The sequence below is a fragment of the Aotus nancymaae genome, unplaced genomic scaffold, assembly GCF_030222135.1.
Source record: "Aotus nancymaae isolate 86718 unplaced genomic scaffold, 86718_ANA_hifiasm-v0.15.2.pri h1tg000016l, whole genome shotgun sequence".
Taxonomy (NCBI): Eukaryota; Metazoa; Chordata; class Mammalia; order Primates; family Aotidae; genus Aotus; species Aotus nancymaae.
The window spans coordinates 82,047,055-82,066,876 of NW_026988428.1; the positions used below are offsets into that span (position 1 = coordinate 82,047,055).

Sequence of the window (19,822 nt, forward strand, 5' to 3'; positions counted from 1 at the left end):
ATGGACACAGGGAAGGGAACATCACACACTGGGGCCTGTTGTTGGGGGGGTGGTTCTAGGAAGGAGTAACATTAGGAGGAATGCCTAATGTAGATGACGGGTTGAGGGGTGCAGCAAACCACCATGGCACGTGTATACCTATGTAACAAACCTGCATGTTCTGCACATGTATCCCAGAACTTAAAGTGAAATTTAATGTAAAATATCAGTGTTTTCATAGTTTCTTGAGATATGCAAATATCTTACTTTGAAACTAAATACATTATGTACAAAGCAGAATGCATATAACAGATATTTTATTAATAGTAAATTTTATGAAGATCATTTTCTGTATTTATGAAGCCATGAAAAACATTCCTTAAGGGTTTAAGATGCTTTTTGTGTGGAAACTCTTTACTGCTAATTATTAAAAGCCAACTAAAGAAAACTATTATGGTTATGGACATTATAGCAGACTTACAATTACAAATATAGCAAGGTGAATTTTTCCCACTTGAAGCATGAGTAAGACATTTTGACGAGGGGTATGAAGTTTCTGGAATTCTATGTTTCCACATAAAAACCACTGTGTAGGTCTCAAATTCTAAATTCATTTAAGGGAAAGACATGAAGGACAGGAAGAAGGAGGCTCAAACCAACTCTGCCTATTATTAGGATGAAGTGCATGACATTGCTGATATTCAACCACTGTTGAGCTGCAGAATCAACAATTTCATCAAGTTCAGCCTGTAAAGTCAATGTTCATTTCTAATCACTTTCTCAGTTGTTTTAGACCATGTTCCCACAGAGTTCTGCAGAAGCATCTACACTGCTACTCAAGAAGAGAGACAGGAGCTGATGCCATGTGGGAGGCAAACCCTGTGAGTAGGGCTCTAGTTATTTGTCATTGTTCCAACCAGATAAGCTCTGTTTTTATCTTTGTTATACAATGGAGCTCCCAGTAAAGCATTGTGTAAAGAGAAAGAGAATTACATTCCTAAAAATGATGCTGAAATATCATAGCTATATATTGAAATCATATTATAAAAATGCAGAGGTGATCTTATCTAATATCCGTAATTTACAGAAGATGCTGAGGCCCTGAAAGGTTAATGCTTTCCCCAGGGCCACAGTGTGACTCCTTGACAAAGCCACTATGGAACCCAAGTCGCTTCAAATCCAGTGTTGTCTTCAGTATACCATTTGCTAATATCACTGCCTTATAGTTCTAGGACCCAAACCCTCCATTTTCTAGGCTATACTTCTCTAGTTCCTTCACGTACACTCAAGTGCTATGCTCTCTAGACACCTCACCATCCTCATCTCCTCTACTTACATTCCAGTTTTACAAGTTTCCTCCTAATAAAAAGTACCCAGGATTCTATATGACACAACCTGATGTATTGGGACCCTTTCTAAGTACAGGGAGATGATGCCTCATTTGTTCTAGGCACAAACTTATCTTTTCCGTCATTTTATGGTAGAAATGCAACTGTCAGATGCTACTCTCAGGGCTGTCTCCAAACTTCTGTCACTTTAGGAATTGAAAGGACAAAGGCTATGAAATGCCACCTCAGAGTCGGTAAAATAAAACCATAATGACAGTGAAATAGAGCATTCTGATTAGAAAAGTGAACTATATCATCCTAACAAAGCTCTGTAGGGAGTCCCAGTTATCCTGCTATAAAACACAGTTGATCCAAGCAGCCTGCAAGATAGAAATAGCAGGTCATTTTCTTAAAATAAGAAAACACTTCTTGTTTACTGCTTGTGAAATAACTTCTTCATGGAGAAAAAAAGTATTATCTTTAACTATCAGAATGGAAGACAATCAGTTGTAAAGTCAAATTACAAAGTTTGTATGACATGGAGGTGGTGGAGAAATCATCTGACTACAGAAACTTACCTCTTTGTGAGAACATACATTGTAAGTACTAATGTCAATATTCTAATGTAAGTCAAGGCCAGGATATTACTAACTGCTAGGAAGAATGAAGAAAATTATTCTAAAACATAAAATAATCATGACTTTACATATAACCATGCAGTTATTATAGCAAATTTGAAGATAAATGTATCCAAATCTTAAATAAATTTTAAAAAAAAAGATGCAATAAGAAGGGCCCAAGCAAGAAAATTTGCTCAAAAAGATAGAAAAAGATTATTTAAAGATTTTTTAGAGAACTTGAATAATCTTTTAATAAGATCAAAAAACACTTAATATACAGCAAGATATATTTCAGTAAGGAGTTTAATCAAATCACACACATTTTCCCCTGCAATTTGATAGTGTGATGATATGTCCTTAAACTTTTAACTATTTTGATGTTATTTTGCCCATTTGTGTAAAATTGAGATCAAACTGATTTTTTCTCCTCCACCAAGAATGCCAGTGCCATCTGGGTGAATGTTCTTGCCTATGCAGTTTTTGAGTAGGTTTTCCCTTTGATATATATATAATACATATACTTGTGTCTGCTTCATTATATACATTTGTGTTTCTTCCATTTTTAAATTTTCTTTCCTTAAATCCTTATCACATAATTTCAAAAGTGTTGTTAGGACACTGTCATAACTCCTTTTTGTCAAAAAGTTCTTGACCATTTCTGTGTGGTTATTTTCCACTGGATTTACCTTAGAATTTCTGTCAAGTCTCCCCTAAAAAAATTTTTTTCAATTTGATTGGAATTCTGTTTAACCTATTAATTAATTTGAGGAAAATTGTTCATTCCGACATTTTGAACCCTTATAATTTTCAAGACATTGTGCTAAGAACTTTACCAAAATGTGTGACGATGTATTCACAAGACCCATGGGAAGTATCATTGCATCCCTACTGTATGGATAGTAAAGTTGAGTCTTTGGAACTTTAAAGCAACTACTAAGTAGAGGAGCAAGGGTCCTAGCCTGGGTCACTTTGATTCCACACCCATGATCTTAATTATCATCATATACTACCTTCTTATCAATTATTACAACATATCTTTCCATCCATTCAAGAACCCCTTCCTACAGAAAAGTGAAATGTTATAGGTTTTCTTACATTTCTTTACATTTCATCAGTTGACTTCTAAATATATTATGATTTTTTTCTGTTGCAACTGTGAATGAGATTCCCCTGCTGTTTTACCTAATTGGGTACTACACCGATAATAATTATCAATTTTGTATCATTTTATTGAATCCAGCCACTTTAATGAAGTTACTCAATTCTAGGCTATCTATATTTTGGAAATTACATTATCTGCAATAGTGATTGTCTCAGCCTTTCAAAACACTAGTTTTTATTGTTCCATGTTCAATTACATTGGCCTTCTAGAATACTATAACAGTAAATAATATAGTATAATATATACATTATATAATATAGTATAATAATATAGTATAAATAATGGCAATGAAACGTCTTTTATTCAACCAAGGATAATGCACCTCTTAGTTTCAAACAATTTTTAATTTATTGTTGTTAACTAATTGATTTTTTAATCAGAAATACATTAGATTTTATTAAATATCTTTCAGTGCCTATTAAAAGTACTTTTTTCTTACTTAGTCTATTAATGTAAAGTAAATGCATTTGTATCAAGCCATCCTTGCATATTTTAATACAAATTACTTATTGATGGTGGAGTATTTTCCATGATGGTGAAGTATATCTATTTGTTAATATTTTATTTAGAATTTTTTTTAATGAAAGATGACATTTCTTTGTAATTCTTTTATATACCATCTTTTCAGATTTTGTTATCATATGTGATACTTCATTTAATGATTTGCTTATTGTATGAATCAGTGTAACAGCAAGAAACAAATATTATAGACAAATTAAGATAATTTCTAGAAAGATTAATAAATTTACGCTGTACAAAGAAGTGTGCAGGGAGTGTAGATTAACCAACAGTTACACTACAGTACCTTAGGATGGCTAACACACCTAGGTCTGAAGGAGTAAAGGGAGAAATAGTTACTAAACTTGGAATGAGAGAATAACCTTAAAATGGCCAACTTGCAAAAACCTATAATCTTTAGTAGGGGTCACAAACAGCCTAAGGTAACTCCTCAGAAAAGAGCTAAAGATATAAATACTGCAAGTTCACTTTCCTTCCTCCCTCCAATCTCCTGCTGGGTTTCCCATTCAGCTGAAACTCGTCCAAAACAGAGTGCAGAGTCCTTCAAAGTAGTACATCAGGGTATAAAGGTAGTGAGGAGAAGGGTGTAGATCTAGAGGAAACCATGACTGACACAAGCACACACAGGATTTTAATGTTCTGAGCAAAGTGTATACTGTTGAAATGAGCTATTCCTGGAATATTTAAATGCATAATTTTGAAGCACTTTGTGACTCTGGAGAATGTATTTTTAGATAATTGGCAAGTTTTTAAAGTTCCTTCCTAAAGATTACATTGGAAAGGTTTTCTACATCTTGAGTCAATTTTAATACTTTTTCCATAAGAAAAGTTATTCATGTCATTGAAATGTTCAAGTTGTAGGCTTTAATGTATATAAAATCTCTTATGATTTTAATTTATCCTTTATTTAATATTAAATCTTCTTTCTCATTTCAAACAGTGCATATACCCTTTTTTAGATTTTCCATTAGTTTGGCTTTTTAATAAAAATCTAATTCTTGTCTATATCAATCTGTGATTTTTATAATTTTATCTCTTTAATTCTAATTTATATATGTGTGTGCATGTGTTTATGTGTATGCATTATTTCCTTTTACTCAGATTCCTTAAATGTAACATTTTTGTTTTGTTTCTATCTTTTAAAACTGAATGCTTAATTTATTTCCTTTTATTAATGTACAAAGCATATGCAAATGTTTACTTATATTTAAATCTTTGATTCATTTTAAGTTAATTTTTACATATGTTGAAACATAGGGGTCCAGCTTCAATATTCTGCATATGGCTAGCCAGTTATCCCAGCACCATTTATTAGATAATAAGTCTTCTCCTCATTGCTTGTTTGTGTTGGTCCTGTCAAAGATCAGATGGTCATATGTGTATGGCTATATTTCTGCATTTTCTATTATGTTCCATTGGTCAATGTACCTGATTTTGTACCAGTACCATGCTGTTTTGGTTATTGCACCTTTATAGTATAGTTTGAAGTGAGGTAGTGTTATACCTCCTGTTTTGTTTTTTCTTTGTTTGTTTGTTTTGTTTTGTTTGCTTAAGATTGCTTTAGCTATTTGCATTCTTTTTTGATTCCATATGAATTTTAGAATAGCTTTTTCTAATTCTGTGAAGAATGACGTTGGTAGTTTGGCAAGAATAGTAACAATCCTAGAAGACAACCTAGAAAATACTCTTCTTGACATTGACCTTGGCAAAGAATCCCAAAAGTAATTGCAACAAAAACAAAAATAGACAAGTAGGACCCAATTAAACTAAAATGTTCTGCACAGCAAAAGAAACTATAAACAGATTAAACAGACCACCTACAGAATGGGAAAAGACATCACAAGCTGCATATCAGACAAAGGCCTAATATTCAGAATCTATAAGGAAATCAAATCAATGAGTGAAAAACAACCCCATTAAAATAAGAGCAAAGGACATGAACAGACACTTCTCAAAAGAAAGCATACAAGCAGCCAACAAACATGAAAAATGCTCACCATCACTAATCATCAAAGAAATGCAAATCAAAACCACAGTGAGATACCATTTCACACTAATCAAAATGGCTAATATCAAAAAGTCAAAAAGACAACAGATGCTGGCCAAGCTGCCGAGACAAGTGAATGCACTGTTGGTAGGAATGTAAATTAGTCCATCCACTGTGGAAAGCAATCTGGAGATTTCTCAAAGAACTTAAAACAGAGCTACCTTTCAACTCAGCAATCCCATTACTGGGTGTATACCCAAAGGAAAATTAAATCATTCTACAAAAAGACACATGTACTTGTACATTCATCACTGTGCTATTCACAGGAGCAAAGTCATGTAGTAAACGCAGGTGCCCATCAATGGCAGATTGGCTAAAGAAAATGTGGTACATATACAACATGGAATTCTACTCAGCCATAAAAAAAGAGCAAAATGATGTCCTTTATAGCAACATGGATAGAGCTGGAGGCTATAATCCTAAGCAAACTAATGCAGGAACAGAAAAGCAAATTTTACATTTTTGCCCTTATAAGTGGGAGCTAAACATTGAGTACACATGGACACAAAGAAGAGACCAACACACACCAGGGCCTGCTTGAGGGTAGAGGATTGAAAGAGGGAGAGGATCAAAAAACTACCTATCAGATACTATGCGTCACTGGGTGATGGGATCTGTACCCCAAACCTCATCAGACAATATTTCCATGTAAAACACTTGTGCACATGTATCCCCTGTATCTAAAATAAAAGTTAAAAATATATATTTACTTGTGAATAAGTTTATATTTGGCCAAATAATATAAGTTTTGATAGAAATATTTCTTTTTAATCTTTAGTAAGCTATTGACTGTTTTTTGGTTTTTGATCATATAGTAATCTGTGGGGATGTTTTAAGTATACAAATGATTGAAAAAGTGTTATTAAAATTTTGAAATTAATCTTTGTTATATTTTAGGTAACCAAGTGCCTACGGTGGCAAATTGTATTGAAAGATTGCACAGAGAAGGCTACCAAAGTAGGAATAAGGCAGCACTCTCTCCCAGTTGGGAGTGCAGTTTCTGTAGTGTATTAGTTTCCTATTGCTGCTATAACAAAGTGCCATCAACTCAGTGCTTAAAACAATGTATAGGAGAGGTGGAATAAGATGGCTGAATAGAAGGTTCCACCAATTGTCCCCCTGGAAGGGACACCAGTTTAGCAACTATCTACATTTTTTTTAAAAGCACCTTCATAAGAACCAAAAATCAGGTAAGCACTCGTAGTACCTGGTTTTAACTTCATATCACTGAAAAAGGCACTGAAGAGGGGAGATAAGACAAAGTTCTTTGTTAAACAGGTCCTGCTCCCTGTGCCTCCCAACTGGGTGAGACCCTCAAACAGGGATTGTCAGACTCCTTATATAGGAGGGATCCTACCGGCATCAGGTTGGTGGCCCTCAAGGTCAGAGGTCCCAGAAGAGGGAGCAGGCACCCATCTTTGCTGTACACAAGCATCCTTGGTGAAATGTCCAGACACAGGAGTGAATCAGATGAATAAGGCCTGAAGTAAACTCCCAGCAAATGGCAGCAGCCCTATAGAAAAGGGACCTATTTAAAGGAGAACAAACAAGCAGAAAATGACAACAACATCAACAACAACAAAAGGCCCCCACAAAACCCCTTCTGAGAGTCAGCAGCCTCAAAGACCGAAACTAGACAAACTCACAAACATGAGAAAAAACAATGAAAAAATGCTGAAAACCCAAAAGGCCAGAGTATGTCTTCTCCAAATGATTGCAACATCTCTCCATCACGGGTGCAGAGTTGGATGGAGAATCAAATGGATGAATTGACAGAAGTAGGCTTCAGAAGATGGGTAATAAAAAACTACAATGAGATAAAAGAGCATGTTCTAATCCAATGCAAAGCTTAGAACCTTAATAAAAGGTTAGAGGAAATGCTAACTAGAATAACCAGATTAGAGAGGGACACAAATGACCTGATGGGGCTGAAAAACATAGCATGAGAACCTCATAAAGCATACACAAGCATCAACAGCTGAATTGACCAAGCAGAAAAAATGATATCAGAGTTTGAAAACCACCTTACTGAAATAAGACATGCAGATAAGAATAGAGAAAAAAGAATGAAAAGGAATGAACAAAGCCTCCAAGAAATATGGGACTTCATAAAAAGATCAAACCTTGACTGGAGTACCAGAAGGAGATGGGAAGAATGGAAACAAGCTGGAAAACACACTTCTGAATATTATCCAGGAGAACTTCCCCGACCTGCCAAGACAGGCCAACATTCAAATTCAGGAAATACAGAGAACACCATTAATATACTCCACAAGAAGATCAACCCCAAGACACATAATCATCAGATTCTCCAAGGTTGAAATGAAGGAAAAACTGTTAAGGGCAGCCAGTGAGACAGGCCAGGTCACCTAGAAAGGGAAGCCCATCAGACTAACAACAGATCTCTCAACAGAAACTCTACAAGCCAGAAGAGATTGGGGGCCAATATTCAACATTTTTATAGAAAATAGTTTCAATCCAGAATTTCATGTCCAGCCAAACTAAGCTTCATAAGCAAAAGAGAAATAAAATCCTTTCCAGACAAGCAAATGCTGAGATATTTTGTCACCACTAGGCCTGCCCTGCAAGAGCTCCTGAAACAAGCACTAAATATGGAAAGGAAAAACCAGTACCAGCCACTAAAAACACATAAAAATATAAAGACCAATGACACTACAAAGAAACTACATCAACTAGTATGCAATATAACCAAATAGCATCATGAAAACAGGATCAAATTCACACATAACAATACTAACCTTAAGTGTAAATGGGATAAATGCCCCAATTAAAAGACACAGACTAGCAAATTGGATAAGGAGTCAAGACCCATAGGTGTGCTGTATTCAGGAGACCCACCTCACATGCAATGACACCCACAGACTTAAAATAAAGGGATGGAGGACAATTTACCAAGCAAATGGAAAGAAAAAAAACAGGTGTTGCTATCCTAGTCTCTGACAAAACAGATTTTAAAAACAACAAAGATCAAAAAGACAAAGAAGGGCATTACATAATGGTAAAGGGAACAATTCAACCAGAAGAGCTAACTATTCTAAATATACATGCACCCAATACAGGAGCACCCAGATTCATAAAACAAGTTCTTAGAGATCTATGAAAAGATGCAGATTCCCACACAATAATAGTTGGATACTTTAACACCCCACTGTCAGTATTAGATAGATCAATGAGACAGAAACTTAACAAAGATATTCAGGAATTGAACTCAGCTCTGGATCAAGTGGTCCTAGTAGACATCTACAGAACTCTCTACCACAAATCAACAGAATTTACATTCTTCTTAATGCCACCTGGAACTTATTCTAAAATTGACCACATAATTGGAAGTAAAACACTCCTCAGCAAATAAAAAAGAATTGAAATAATAACAAACAGTCTCTCAGACCAGAGTGCAATCAAATTAGAACTCAGGACTAAGAAACTCACTCAAAACCACACAACTGCATGGAAACTGAACAACCTGCTCCTGAATGACTCCTGGGTAAATAACAAAATTAAGGCAGAAATAACAAAGTTCTTTGAAACCAATGAGAACAAAGAGCCAATGTACCAGAATCTCTGGGACACAGCTAAAGCAGTGTTAAGAGGGAAATTTATAGCACTAAATGCCTATGTCAGAAAGCTAGAAAAATCTTAAATGAACATCCTAATATCATAATTAAAAGAGCTATAGAAGCAAGAGCAATCTAATCCAAAATCTAGCAGAAGACAAAAAATAAGATCAGAGCAGTATTGAAGGAGCTAGAGATATAAAAACCCTCAAAAAAAAAAAAAAAAAAAAACACACAATGAATCCAGGAGCTGGTTTTTTGAAAAAATTAACAAAATAGTTAGACCACTAGCTAAAGTAATAAAGAAGAGTTAAGAATCAAATAGGTACAATAAAAAGTTATAAAGGAGTTATCACCACTGACCCCATAGAAATACAAACTACCATCAGAGAATACTATAAATATCTCTATGAAAATAAACTAGAAAATCTAGAAGAAATGGATAAACTCCTAGACACATACACCCTCCCAAGACTAAAGCAAGAAGTCAAATCCCTGCATAGACCAAATGACAAGCTCTGAAACTAAAGCAGGAATTAATAAATTCCTGGATGCATACACCCTACCAAGACTAAACCAGGAACAAGTTGAATCCCTGAATAGACCAATAACCAGCTCTTAAATTGAGGCAGTAATTGATGGCTTCCCAAAAAATAGTCCAGGACCAGAAGTATTCACAGCTGAATTCTACCCGAAATACAAAGAGGAGCTAGTGCCATTCCTTCTGAAATTATTCCAAACAATTAAAAAGAAGGGACTATTCCCTAACTCATTTTATGAAACCAGCACCATCCTGATACCAAAACTGGGAAGAGACAAAACAAAACAAAAAAAAACTTCAGGCCAATATCTCTAATAAACATCAATGCGAAAATTCTCAATAAAATACTGGCAAAACAAATCCAGCAGCACATCACAATATTTATCCACCATGATCAAGTCAGATTCATCCCTGGGATGAAAAGCTGGTTCAATATATGCAAATTAATAAACAATCTATCACATAAACAGAACCAAAGACAAAAACTACATGATTATCTGAATAGATACAGAAAAGGCCTTTAATAAAATTCAACATCCCTTCATGTTAAAATCTCTCAATAAACTAGGTATTGATGGACCATATCTCACAATAATAAGAACTATTTATGACAAACTCACAACCAGTATCACATTGAATGGGCAAAAGCTGGAAGCATTCCCTTTAAAAACCAGTACAAGACAAGGATGCCCTTTCTCACTACTCCTATTCAACATACTACTGGAAGTTCTGGCTAGAGCAATCAGGCAAAATAAAGAAATAAACAGTATTCAAATAAGAAGAGAAAAAGTTAAATTGTCTCTGTTTGCAGACAATATGATTTTATATTTAGAAACCCCCATCATCTCAGCCTCAAATCTCCTTAAGCTGATAAGCAACTTCAGCAAAGTCTCAGGATACAAAATCAATGTAAAAATCACAAGCATTCCTTTACCCCAACAATAGACAAGTAGAGAGCCAAATCATGAATGAACTCCCATTCACAACTGCTACAAAGATAATAAAATACCTAGGAATACAGCTAATAAGGGATGTGAAGGACCTCTTCAAGGAGAACTACAAACCACTGCTCAAGGAAATAAGAGAGAACACAAACAAATGAACATTCTATGCTCATGAATAGGAAGAGTCAATATCACAAAAACAGCCATACTTCCCAAAGTAATTTATAGATTCAGTGCTATTCCCATCAAACTACCATTGACATTCTTCACAGAATTAGAAAAAACTTTTAAATTTCATATGGAATCAAAGAACACCCTATATAGTCAAGACAATCCTAAGCAAAACAACAAAGCTGGCGACATCACACTACCTGACTTCAAACTATATTACAAGGCTACAGTAACTAAAGCAGCATGGTACTAGTACCAAAACAGACATATAAACCAATGGAGCAGAACAGAGCCCTCAGAAGTAACACCAAACACCTACAACCATCTGATCTTCAACGAACCTGACAAAAACAAGCAATGGGGAAAAGATCACCTATTCAGCAAATAATGCAGGGAAAACTGGCTAGCCATATGCAGAAAATTGAAACTGGACCCCTTCCTTATACCTTATACAAAAATTAACTCAATATGGATTAAAGACTTAAATGTAAAACCCAAAACCATAAAAACCCTAGAAGAAAACCTAGGCATTAACATAATTCAAAACATAGGAATGGGCAAAGACTTCACAAGGAAAATGCCAAAAGCAATTGCAACAAAAGCCAAAATTGACAAATGGGATCTAATTAAACTAAAGAGCTTCTGCACAGCAAAAGAAACCATCATCAGAATGAACAGGCAACCTACAGAATGGGAGAAAAAAATTAAAATCTACCCATCTGACAAAAGTCTAATGTTCAGAATTTACAAGGAACTTAAATATATTTACAAGAAAAAAAAAAAACAAACAACCCATCAAAAAGTTGGCAAAAGATATGAACAGACACTTCTCAAAAGAAGACATTTACACAGCCAACAAACATAGGACAGAAAGCTCAACATAACTGATCATCAGAGAAATGCAAATCAAAACCACAATGAGATACTATCTCACGCCAGTCAGAATGGCAATCGTTAAAAAGTTGGGAAACAATAGATACTGGTGAGGCTGTGGAGAAATAGAAACACTTTTACATTGTTGTTGGTAATGTAAATTAGTACAACCATTGTGGAAGACAATATGGTGATTCCTCAAGGATCTAGAACCAGAAATTCCATTTGACTGAGCAATTTCATTTCTGAGTATATACCCAGAGGAATATAAATCATTCTACATGTATGTTTAATACAGCACTGTTTACAATAGCAAAGACATGGAACCAACCCAAATGCCCATTAATGATGGGCATACATGAATGAAACTGGAAGCCATCAACCTCAGCAAACTAACACAGGAACAGAAAACCAAACACCACATGTTCTCACTCATCATTGGGAGTTGAACGTTGAGAACACATGGACACAGAGAGGAGAACACCACACACCGGGGCAGTTTGGGGTGTAGGAGGTGATGGGAGGGAACTTAGAGGACGGGTCAATAGGTGTAGCAAACCCACCATGGCACACGTATACCTATGTAACAAACCTACACGTTCTGCACATGTATCCTAGTTTTATTTTAGAAGAAATAAGAAAAATATATATATAAATAAAAATACACAGTCAGAGGAGACAAAAGAAAAAAAGGATAAAAAACAAGGAGGCATGCCTATTGGATCTAGAAAATAGCCTCAAAAGGGCAAATCTAAGAGTTATTGGCCTTAAAAACTCTTCTAGAGAGAGAGAAAGCATTAGAAAGTGTATTCAAAGGGATAACAGAGAACTTCTCAAACCTAGAGAAAGATATCAATATCCAAATACAAAAAAGGTATAGAACACTAAGTGGATTTAACGCAAAGAAAACTATCTCAAGGCATTTAATGATCAAACTCCCCTAAGTCAAAGATAAAGAATCTGAAAGGCATCAAGAGAAAAGAAACAAATAACGTACCATGGAGGCCAATACATCTGACAGCAGACTTTTCAGCAGAAACCTTACAGGCCAAGAGACGGTGGCATTTAAAGTGCTGAAGGAAAAAGTTTTTTGCCCTGGAGTAGTATATTTGGTGGAAATATCTCTTATATATGAAGGTAAAATAAAGACTTTCACAGACAAAAGCTGAGAGATTTCATCAACACTAAACCTGTCCTACAAGAAAAGTTAAAGAGAGTACTTCAATCAAAAAGAAAAGGATGTTAATGAGCACTAAGAAATCATCTGAAGGTACAAAACTCACTGTTAATAGAAGACATACAAGAGGCCAACAAACATATGAAAAAATGCTCATCATTACTGGTCATTAGAGAAATGCAAATCAAAACTACATTGAGATACCATCTCACGCCAGTTAGAATGGCGATCATTAAAAAATCTGGAGAAAATAGATGCTGGAGAGGATGTGGAGAAATAGGAACACTTTTACACTGTTGGTGGGAGTGTAAATTAGTTCAACCACTGTGGAAAACAGTGTGGCGATTCCTCAAGGACCTAGAAATAGAAATTCCATTTGACCCAGCAATCCCATTACTGGGCATATATCCAAAGGATTATAAATCGTTCTACTATAAGGACACATGCACACGAATGTTCATTGCAGCACAGTTTACAATAGCAAAGACCTGGAACCAACCCAAATGCCCATCGATGATAGACTGGACAGGAAAAATGTGGCACATATACACCATGGAATATTATGCAGCCATTAAAAACGAGGAGTTCGCGTCCTTTGTAGGGACATGGATGAACCTGGAAACCATCATTCTCAGCAAACTGACACAAGAACACAAAACCAAACACCACATGTTCTCACTCATAGGAGGGTGTTGAACAAGGAGAACACATGGACACAGGGAGGGGAGCACTATACACGGGGGTCTGTTGGGGGGAGGGGGGACAACAGGGGGGTGGGGAGGTGGGGAGGGATAGCATGGGGAGAAATGCCAGATATGGGTGAGGGGGAGGGAGGCAGCAAATCACACTGCCATGAATGCACCTATGCAACAACTTTGCATGTTTTTCACATGTACCCCAAAACCTAAAATGCAATAAAAAAAAAAAAAAAACAGAAAAAAAAAAAATAGTATACACACATGTAAGCACAGAATATTATAAAACTGTAACTGTGGTGTGTAAACTAGTCCTATATTAAGTAGAAACACAAAATAATAAACCCATCAAGAATAATAACTACAAAACCTTTTCAAGATATAGACAGTACAATAATATATAAATAGAAACAACAAGAAGTTAAAAAGCAGGGAGACCAAGTTAAGGTGTAGAGTTTTTATAAGTTTTCTTTTTGCTTGTTTATTTAAACAAACAATGTTAAGTGGTTATCAGCTTAAAATAATGGGTTGTAAGATAGGATTTGTAAGCCTCCTGGTAACCTCAAATCAAAAAACATACATTGATACATGAAAAATAAAAAGCAAGAAAGTGAATCATACCACCAGAGAAAATCACCTTCATTAAGAGGAAGACAGGAAGAAAAAAAAACAAGGAAGAGAAGACCACAAAACAACCAGAAAACAAATAACAAATGGCAGGAGTAAGTCCTGTAAAAGGAAAATAAATCATAAATCTTGGGACCCCAAAATCATTAAGCCAAAGGGAAAACTTAAGGTGGGAACTATGTCAGGCAAACCTGCCTCCCCTTTTATTCCTAAATATGAAAGCTACAAATGTAAAAATGATGCATACTTTCTCACAATTTGCCCACAAGAAAATTCCTTGTGGACCTCAAGATCTTCACCCTAAAATAGTTCTGTTGAATTTCATCTTGGCAATGTAAATTGATAGTGTATCTTCGCATGTTCAGGACAAATGACAATGCTGGTAGTCATCCCTCTGCTCACCTGAGACAAATGCATATCTGATTTCTTTCTCTGTCCAGTTGTTTATGCAAAAATACAAATTCTCTGAGCCAGATTAAGGTGGAAGTGAATATTTCCTACCCCCACCCCTCACATATAAATTGTATATTCAGTAAAAAGCTGATCAAAGACTCAAAAGAATGCAACCATTTGTCTTTTAGCTACCTATGACCTGACAGCCTTCATTTCAAGTTGTCCCGCCTTACCAGACTGAACCAGTGTACATATTACACATATTAATTAATGTCCTACATCTCCCCAAAATGTATAAAATCAAGCTGTATCACAACCACCTTGGCATATGTGGTCGGGGCCTCCTGAGGCTGTGTCATGGGCGTGTCTTTAACCTAGACAAAATAAACTATATAAATTGATTGAGACCTATCTCAGATATTTTTGGGTTTGCAGTCTTTACCTATAAATAATAACTTTGAATGTAAATTGACTAAACTCTTTAATCAAAAGACAGAGTGGCCAAATGGATTTTTTTTTAAGACCCAATGATCTATTGCCTTCAAGAAACACATTTTACCTATAAAGACATAAATAAACTGAAAATAAAGGGATGAAAAAAAATATTCCATGCCAAGGAAAACCAAAGAACAGGAAATAAAAATTCACTGTCTTCATGGGGTGGGAGTAGTAAGTTCTCATAACCCACCCCCTGGCAAAATGCAAATGACTTTCTCCTTATTAACTGGACCTCTGGGTAAATATACTACAGAAATGTAATAGGAAGAGGAGAACTTATTTCTGAATTGCCTTTAACAGGAAGTCTCTGGCTACAGATTACCTATAGTAAACAGAATCCAGGATCTATGGGGCATGACCCCTTGGAGAATGCCTCGTGGGCTATTCGATTCCCCTGGAGGAGATACTCCCATAACCTCACATGCAAACCAGCCTATCCTGAGCCAGAGGGACATAGCCAACATGGAAGGTTCTCACTGCCTCTGAACCTATTGAGTGCCTGTTCCTGGACTTCATTTGGATAATATAAGGTAAGATCTCTAATTCATGTGGGGCTGACTTTCCAATCCAATTCTGTGCATTGGTATTCTCACTATACCATTGATTTAAACTGTAGAAACAAGTAGCATTGATAACTAGTTGCCATATATATATATTTCAAACATATAACAAAAAAGACCTACATTAATAAAAGCATGAGACAAAAATATAAAAAGTTACTACATAGTGAGTATTCCAGTGTCATAAATGCATTGCAAAACTTTGTAAAATTTTTAAAATAATATATATATATAAACTGTCGAAAATTTTTAAAATGAAAAAGTAGCCCAAATTTTTCTATGAGGCAAAAACTGTTTTGATTGCCAAATCTAAAAGAGAAATATCAACAAAGTTTTACTAGGCCAATCTCAATTATAAATTATGTATGTTTTATAATACTTGAATATTCAATTATTATAAAAAGTATTCAAGTATTATAAAAACTGCCAGTGATTTACTCTGGGATTCCAAACTGATGTAGCCCAAAGAAAACAATCAGCATGACTCGTCATAGTCACAAGGGGAGAAAATGCTAAAATCTTCTCAAGAGCGCATTTGACAAAAATCCAATATCTGTTCCAAGTTTTAAGTCTAAAATTAGAGTAATTGAGAATTTCTTAACTCACCTCAAAGAGTGTATCTATTTCAAGTCACATGTTAATATATTTAATACAGATTCATTGAAGTCATTCTCTTAAAAAAAAAGACAACAAATGCTCCCTTTCTACTTAATATGTTAATAATCCTTAATATGTTAATAATTAATAAATCTACTTAATATGTTAATAATCCTGGCAATTTGTATGTTAATATAATGAGAAATATTATTCAAGCAAAAAGAGAAATAGGCACACAAACATAAAAATGAAAATATAAATGAATCATATTTGCAGATGGCATGAATATGTATCTGGAAAGCCAGAAGCAAAAAATAGTAATAATAAAATTATTACTAAAGACAATAAGCCACTGAGGTCCAGACTGTAAGATGAATCCACCAAACTTAATTGCATCTCTTTATCAAATGATTCCTGACTAGAATAATTGAGAAGCAGAATTAATTTCACTGATAATATAGGTCAACATACTTAATTGCTAGAATACTCATTTAAGTTAGGTCATTAGGGTTTGAATTTTTTAATAGCATAACAGAAAAGGCATGAGTAGTTTAACAATATATTGTATTTCTGATTGGGTATATTAAACAGAAGGTGTCAATATCTATGGCTGTTATAAATAGCACATTAATTGTAAAAATAGATAGCATTTATTGCTTAGTATAAGGCAGTTATTATGGAAAGAACTCTAGTTGCCTTTTCTGCTTAATCACCAATCTTATGAGATAAATTCTATTCTAATTCCCACTCTATAGACAAGGAAATTGAGGATAAAAGAGGTCAAGTCGTTTGTGTATGATCAATAAGTAGTAAGTGACAGAGACTGGTCCTAAATGACTACTCCCTGGCTGCCTAATAAAAATTGAAAAATTGGTAAGTGGAGCTTAATAAAAAGAATAGGCAAAAAGTTGTAGCACATCTTTTTCCCTAAAAAGATAACAATGGTGAACACATTGTACCAGATTTATAAATGCCTCAAAGTGATAATTATATATTTGTATTTTTTGAGCCTGGCTACAAATGGTATGTTTGATTAGAAATGAAAATATAGAGGCAATTTGTTAACATATAATCAAACTGTGGGTTTCTGCCAAGTATCTAAGCTATTCTGGGCACTGAGCTCGATTCAGGTTCATACTGCCCAAGTCTTGTAACTGGCAGATCCCCTGGCCTCACAGGTGTGCCCACAGTGGAGGGCATAGGTGGGGAGAGAGGGCACAACTACTCTCGGGTGTTGTCTACTGTCTGCATGAGGGCTCTGGATCTCATCATATGCTGGGATGGCACTGGTAGGAAGCCATAAGAATCCGTTTCCAAGCTGGAGCACTCTACCAGATATTCACCACCCACCTGAAGCAGTATGTTTCATGAAAATTATAATTTCTCATCTTCGTCTGTTTTTTAGACTTTATTTTATTTGATGGATCTAAAAAGCTGCAGACATTCAAAAAAACAAAAGTAAATTAATAAAATTAAATAAATAAAAAGTGGCATATTCTCGGGCGCTGTATTATCCTGGCTTGTGCTGATTTGCCCTCATTTTATAATGAAATTTTCTATGCTTACAGGACTCATTTCCACTTTCTTTAAATCTCTTAACTTTTAAAAGTTATATTTGTTTTATAATTCTTAATAAAATATTTTTTATATTTTAATTTTTTTTCTTATCCAAATTTTTCTTCACAACTATTCATCCCTCTGTTGTAGTGCTTTTATATTTTAACTTTCTAATATTAGCTTGCTTTTTATTTTTAACTTTCCTAAAAATTCTAATTATTTATAATTATTTTATTATTGCAAAGAATTCTTTTTTCTTAACTTGTGGTTGTAATATGTACTCACAACCATTTTTAATATTATGGGTTTCTAACAATGCTTGACTTTTTTATTATTTTAATATACTTTTCCACTTATACATGAATTATGTTTTCCCCTCAGGAGGTGTTTTTATAATAGCTGACAAAAGTAATAGCTGAGACAATAAAAACAGAGAGTCCACTGCAAGTGGGAAAAACGACAGGCTCTTTTCCTATTACCCCTCTCCTTCCTCGCCTGAACAGGCTGCTTCCAGTTTTCACCCTTCTGTTTGCTCCTCCAGGAGGGTCCAACTATGTGGAAGCTCTCACCTTTGATGGAATTTATCTGATACCATATAACATAGGCAAGACACGTACTGTTCTGGTTAGCTACTGCAAAGTAAGAAATTATCTTCACATCTTAGAGGCTTGAGAAAAATAACCAACTGACCATACTTCCTGATTCTCTACATGAGGATTTTTTTTTTTTTTTTTTTTTTTTTTTGAGACGGAGTTTTGCTCTTGTTACCCAGGCTGGAGTGCAATGACGTTATCTCGGCTCACCGCAACATCCACCTCCCGAGTTCAAGCAATTCTCCTGCCTCAGCCTCCCAAGTAGCTGGGATTACAGGCACGCGCCACCATGCCCAGCTAATTTTTGTATTTTTAGGAGAGACGGGGTTTCACCATGTTGACCAGGATGGTCTGGATCTCTTGACCTCGTGATCCACCCTCCTCAGCCTCCCAAAGTGCTGGGATTACAGGTGTGAGCCACCGCGCCTGGCCCCCAAGTTCTTAATGAGGACTGGCACCCAAAACACCTACACATAGCTTCTCTAGCGTGGAAGTCTCAGGGTCATTGTGAGTCTTCCACCACGACTCAGAGATCTCAGAGAGTGATATCAGAGACAGGAAGTGGAAGCTGCCGTTTTCCTAAGGCCTTGGCTAGGAAACTGTCACCTGGTTACTTCTGCCATATTCTGTTGGTCAGAGCAGTCACAGACCCCTCTCAGATTCAAATGGAGGGGGAAAAATGGCTCGCAGACCTCCTATTGCTGGGTATGTATTTAGCTGAGGGGCCCAGCTACTAAATTTCAAAGTCCTCATCTCTCCACCAGGGATTGAGAATTGTGCCGATGATAAGGAAGACCCATTCCTGGAAGACACAAGACTCCTTCGCTGGTCACCTTTGGCCCAAGGACTCCCCACCAGCTTTGCTGAACCTTCCTCAGATACACAACGGTCTGTGATGCTCCCACCCTTCCTTCCCTCTTTCCTGTGCTGAGTTGGACTCACCCTGCTGTCTGCTGACTCCCCCAGACTTCCCTGGCTTCTGTTTCCAATCACATAGGCATGGCCTCTAATAAAATCCTTGCCTATTTAATGCTATTTTGCTCTCTAATTCTCAAATTAGTATATTATACTCATATTAACATAAAATTTCACCTTTCAGTGGAAGGAGAGTCAAATAATTTGTGGCTCTTTTAAATCACCACCCCTGGAAACTTCTCAAGGTATTTAACTTCAACTGGAGTTGAAAATCTTCCACCTGCAATACTGCTGCACCCCCACCTCCAGCCCTAGTTGATTGAACCGCAGGTGCTCCTGATTCAGGCAATCCGCAAGCTGGGCTGAAACAATCATGATGTCTCTCTAAAGAATATTAATTAAAAGCCAGAGACCCCAGTCAGTTTTTAGGAGGTGTGCCTCTAGAAACCAG

General features: G+C 35.7%; 1 long non-coding RNA gene across 1 annotated transcript; it reads left to right on the forward strand.

The window, feature by feature from the left end:
* Positions 1-284: 284 nt before the first annotated feature.
* Positions 285-19,479, forward strand: LOC105713820 (uncharacterized). The gene is made up of 3 exons (XR_001106646.3): positions 285-860; positions 15,450-15,679; positions 19,221-19,479. It is a non-coding gene; the product is annotated as an uncharacterized LOC105713820 (long non-coding RNA).
* The last annotated feature ends 343 nt before the right edge of the window (positions 19,480-19,822 follow it).